A 6,000-nucleotide genomic window follows, 5' to 3' on the forward strand; every position below is an offset into this window, starting at 1 on the left:
GAGATGGCCATGTGTTAGCTGCTTTAAATACGTTCATTTGATCCTCAGATACTTGTGATATCGGCCTTACTATCTCTACTTCACAAAGGAGAGGACAGACACTCAGAGAGTCCATTGACACTGTTTGTTTCTCTAACTGCTAAGCGGCAGAATGGGGATCTGAACCCATGGAGTAGATCTCGGGCTCGGGGTCCAGGTTCTTCTACCGTGGCTGCACTTCTTGGTGCTCCCCACTTTCCACACTAGATACTACTGTGTATGTGTGTGTGTGTGTGTGTGTGTGTGTGTGTGTGTATTTGGATTTTGGGGCCATGACTCCCAATCAGTTTCCCACCTGAGTCAAGAACCCGGTATGGGACTGTCAGGAGACGTGGTGGTGGAACGCTCTGGTATCGGTCAGGTACACAGGGAGAGAGGGAGCGTTTACAGCGTGTGGCCCATCCCCCTTCTTTTGTCTCCCCGCCATCAAAGATCCACCTTGGGAGACTGTGTGCAGCGGGGAGGAGGAGGGGAGCAAGCCCAGCACCATCAGACTTGGGCACTCGGTCACTACCACCGGGTGGCACGGGGCAGGGTCAGGAGGACAGATGTAGAATCATGTTGTGCTAGGCTCCTTGGGGTCCAATAGGCCCAAGCCTGTCTTTAGTCTTCAAGCTGAATCAGGGAAGACAAAGTTAGACTATATAAGAAGGCATATAAACTCATTTCAGCCTTCAGTTTAAGTAGAGCTTGTTCCCATCAGGAAAAAGTTTTACTGACAGCTGTTAATTAGATTCCATCAGCTGCCTCCCTTGTTGGTGACTGTGTTAGGTTGGGGAGGATGATGGCCTTGCCTTGGGAGATTTCTTGGAGTTGATTGATCTTTGATTTTTATGTTGTCTTGTCCCACACACACCCCCCGCCCCCTTTTCTTACAGCATTGTTACAGGAAGACAAATTGTGAGCAGAGTCTGGGGCTGCCCTCAGTTCCTGATGAAAGTATATCATGAAACTGCAAATAAAATGATAAGCTAAGTATGTGTAGCTGTTTGTTTACTTCATAACAAAACGCTGCGTAAATTCTGCTGACTGCTAAATGTCCATTTTAAAAAGCCATCATCCCGTGAGCATCTTCAAGGTACAAAGCACTGTAACTGTTTTCAATGTTTGCTTGTTGTAGAGACTCCCCGTCACCATATGGAAGTTACCTTACTAAAAGCTACTTGACCTAGTTGAGCCATAAGGTATTCTGGGCGAATGAATAAGTCTTTGGTTCACTCTTTTTGTTGTCCTTGTAACCCTTTAGGGCTTAAACATGTGGCCTGGCAAAATATTTTTCTTTTGTTTCTATTTGCAAGACTGAATGTGTAATGTGGTTTTGCAGAACGGATGGTAAGAGATTGGCTAGCTTCCACCCTCATTTAAAAATCACTATTGGTGCCTCTGCTGGAGGGGTTTTCGATTCACCAGCTCTAATCTGCCCTTCTGAAAGATTTAGTGACCAGATGTCCAGGATCAGTGAGGAAGATCTTGCCTGCCAGAGTCAATATTTTTTCCCTGTCATACTGCTGGCCCAGAGATTTGGAAATTCCCATCGAGGAGCTAGTTGTGGATGTCTCTAGCAGAAGTATAGCTAAAGAGAGTCTAGGTTACTAGACTAACTCAGTTCTAATATATTTAACATTCCTTTGACATTTTCATTTTTATAAATTCTTTTTTTTAATCAATTTTCTCTGTTTTAACTATCTTTTCTGTTCTTCCATTTCAAGTCTGTTCATAACTCTTCTTATCTTTGACTCTATTTCTTCCCACCAACACAAATATTTCTACTGTGATTCCATTTTGCTATTGCTTTCTCAACTACTTGATGTAATCTTGCCAAGCAAGTGGCCTTGCTGCTCAAAGTGTGGTCCTTGGACCATCAACATCAGCATCACCTGTGAGCCTGTTAGAAGCGCAGGGGGAAATGGGACATTGGCCAAAGAGTACAAAAGTCTCAGTTATGCAAGAGGGATAATTTCTGGAGATCTAATGTACAGCAATGTGACTTTAGTTAACACCACTTGCAATTTCCTAAGAGGGTACATCTTAAGAAGTGTTCTCACCACACACACACAGACATACACACACACACACATGAAAATGGTAACTACATGAGGTGATGAGTGTGTTAATTAGCTTGGTTGTGGGGATTATTTCACAATGTACATGTATAACAAAAATTCAAGTTGCACACCTTAAATATATACAATTTTCATCTATCAATCTTACCTCAATAAAGCTATAAAAGAAGAAGAAAAGAAATGCAAGATCTCAGCCCTCACATTAGATCTATTGGTACAGAACATGTCTTTTTATAAGATCTCCAACTAATATGTATATATGTTAAAGGTTGAAAAGCTCTCTCCAGTGTGGCCTTGCAAACTCAGTTTCTCCGAGCAACCTGGACACAGAAGGGACAGTTACCAAATACTTTTTACTTTGTGATGAGCTGGGGTAGCCATTGATATTCGCAGTTGTGGAATGAAGTGCCAGAGAGAAAAATTGCTTGATTGGGTTGGAACTGTGTTCCTAAGGCAGTGGTCCGGCCATGGCTCTGGATAAGTGAATGATTTTCCTTATCTGTACCAATCTGGTTCTTCCCTCTTGTGCTCTCGCAGCAAGGCAATGAAGCCACTGCAGTAGGAAGCGACAATTCACATGGGAAAAAAGTGTCATTTAGAGTGAAAGTCCACAGAATGGTGGGGAGACAAACAGATGTCTCAATTTCAACTGCAAGTGTTAAGTGACACATTTCACAAGGCAACCAGATGCTCCGTTTCATCCACGTAACATCATTTCCCATGAGACGGGGACGTGGGTGAGGGAACCCCACGACTCTGGGGCTGGCGACGGCCTCCATGTGACAGCCTTGTCATAGGAAGCAGAGTTCATAATTGCTTTTTGTCAAGTTCACAGTTTCAGCAGTTCTATATCCACATATTCACAAACTGCAGAAGTTCAACAGAAATTTACCATGACAGCGCATCTCAGACTTTGATATGAAGTTTAAAGTCATAAGAATCTCCTGGGGATTTTGGTAAAAGTGCAGATTCTGATTCTGTTGGTCTGGGATTTTGGGCCTTGGGTTCTGCTTTTCGAGTAGGCTCCCAGGTGATGCTGACAGGGCACTTTGAGTAACAAGAACTGGAGTAAGCCCTTGCCTACTCTTCCCTAAACAAAAATTTCAAACTGAGGAACAATTAGCATTTTCAAATTCAATGTCACCTGAGCTACTCTTCCATTTCAGAATGAGCTTAGAAAATTTAATAAGATTTAGGAGAGGACTTGTAGTGGTGTATTTTCTTTTTTAAAATTAAACTTCATATCTCTTGCTACCATAGATTCATTCAGAACAGAAAGACAAAGTACATCAGCCTTCACTCTCTTTTGCCTCAATCCATCCAGCATACTGTCACCGACATAATCTTCCTGAAACACTGCTTTCACCATGTCACTTCTCTGCTCAAGAATTTACAGTCGTTTCCTATTTCCTATTGGATCAAGTCTAAATTCATCTGCCAAGCTTTCAAGGACTCTCATAACTCGGCTTCACTCTATTTTTTCAATCTTATTTTCTCCCACTCCTCAGCAGGAACTCTCCCCGTCACTCAGGTCTGCCTCAGTGTCCCTTCCCTTCCATTGCCAGGTCGTGCTGTGCTAAGGGTCACCCGGATTGTGCTTGGTTTCAGCAGCAGAACTCAAGGGCTAACTGTCCAGTGACACTGTCTTTAACTTTTTCAGATCACAAGGATCACATCTTTCTTTGATTTCCTATGGCTGAGCAAGTCAGCATTTAATTTAAATTTAAAATTGCCTTGTGTAGTGGGTTGAATAGTGTCCCTCCCCCAAATTCATGTCCACCTGGAACCTCAGTTGTGACCTTATTTGTAATTTACAAATAACACATCTTTGCCGACATACCTAGTTAACATGCGGTCATTATGGATTAGAGTGAACCCCAAATCTGTGACTGTTGTCCTTAAGAGAAAGAGAGAAGACACAGTGACACACATAGGGAAGAAGGCCACATGAAGACTGAGGCAGGGACTGGCCATAAGCCAAGGAATGTGAAGAAAATCCAGGAACCCCGGAAGAGGCAAGGAAGGAAACTCCCCTAGAACTTTTGGGGGGAGTGTGGCCCTACTGTGGGAGAATACACTTCTATGTTTCAAAGCCATCAAATCTATAGCAATTTGTTATAGCAGCCATTGGAAACTAACATGCTTGTATTTATTTGTTTAATATATGCATGTTAGCCTTGGCTGTTTAACTACAGCCTAAGTCTCTAGAGAATAGGGACCCTATACTCTTCCAATATTCTCTATAATGCTTTACACGGAGCTAAAACAAGAAAGTAAAAATATCAATTGCTTATTTTTTCATTTTACTTTTTTGTTGTTTAACTATATCATACACACTATAAAGTGCAAAAATCTTAAATGTACAGCTTGGCAACTTTTTAAAAAGTAAACACACTGGTTGATTTACTACCTGGATCAAGGTAGAAGACATTCACAGCACCCAGAAGCCTCTCTTCTACCGCCTCCCAGTTAGAACCACTATTCTAACTTCAATCACCACCCATTAGTTTTGCCTGGCTTTGAATTTTATATAAATGGCATCATACAGAGGTTTTGTTCCATCCACACTGTGTTGGGAGAATCATTAATATTGCTGTGTGTAACAGTTTATACTTGTTCATTAAATTTATATACCAGCATTTATTTGTTCTTTTCTTAAAATTCACTTGAGCCGATTCCAGTTTTTGGCTATTGTGATAAATTTTGGTGCAAACATTTCTGTACTGCGTTTTGTTGAGTCTATACCTAGGAGTAGATTGCTGAGTCATGGGGCTTATTTATTATTGCATAGTTTGTTCCTTTTCTTGCTGATTAGTTTAGCATTGTTATGTATATACCACAATTTGTTTATCTTGTTCCCCTATTGATGGACATTTGAATTCTTTCCAGTGTGGGACTATTGCAAATAAAAGTGTCTGAAGATTCATGTTTTTTTGAACATATATTTTCGTTTCTCTTGGATGTGGAATATCCAAGAATAAAATTGCTGGATCATACAGTAAGTGTGTATTTAACTTTATAAGAAATTGTCCAAATGCTTTCTAAAGTCGTTTTGCTATTTTATACTCCCCAGAAAAGTAGGAGAATTTTAGTAGCTGCACATCCTCACCAACACTTGGTGTTGTCAGTTTTCCTAGTAGTAAGCGTTTGTGTGAGTGTAAAATGATAGATCCTTGTGGTTTTAATTTGAATTCTCCTAAATGAATAGTTACATTGGGCACCTTTTTATGTGCCTATCAGCCATTTATGTACATTCTTTCATGAGATGTCTGCTCACATCTTCTTTTGCCCATAAATTTTATTGGGTTGTTTGTCTTTTCATTGTTGACTTACAGCTATGAGTTCTTTTATATATTCAGGATCCAATCTTTGTCAGATAGCTGTATTGCAAGTCTGTTACTTCCCTTTTCGTTTTCTTTCTCTTTTCTTTTTTTCTTTTTGGCTGTGTTGGGTCTTCGTTGCTCTGCACAGGCTTTCTGTAGTTGCGGTGAGTGGGGGCTACTCTTCGTTGTGATGCGCTGGCTTTTCATTGAGGTGGCTTCTCTTGTTGTAGAGCATGGGCTCTAGGTGCATGGGCTTCAGTAGCTGCAGCATGCAGGCTCAGTAATTTGTGGCTTGTGGGCTCTAGAGCACAGGCTCAGTAGTTGTGCTGCACAGGCTTAGTTGCTCCACAGCATGTGGAAACTTCCTGGCCCAGGGATCGAACCCGTGCCCCCTGCATTGGCAGGTGGATTCTTAACCACGTGCCACCAGGGAAATGCCTCATTTTCTTAATAATGTCTTTCAGAGAGTAAAAGTTTTTAATTTTGATGAAGTCCAATTTATCATTTTTCTTTTATAATTGATTTTTTTGTGTGTTCTACCCTAGAAATCGTTACCCTCCCCAAGATTATGAAGA

The sequence above is a fragment of the Hippopotamus amphibius genome, chromosome 12, assembly GCF_030028045.1.
Source record: "Hippopotamus amphibius kiboko isolate mHipAmp2 chromosome 12, mHipAmp2.hap2, whole genome shotgun sequence".
NCBI lineage: Eukaryota > Metazoa > Chordata > Mammalia > Artiodactyla > Hippopotamidae > Hippopotamus > Hippopotamus amphibius.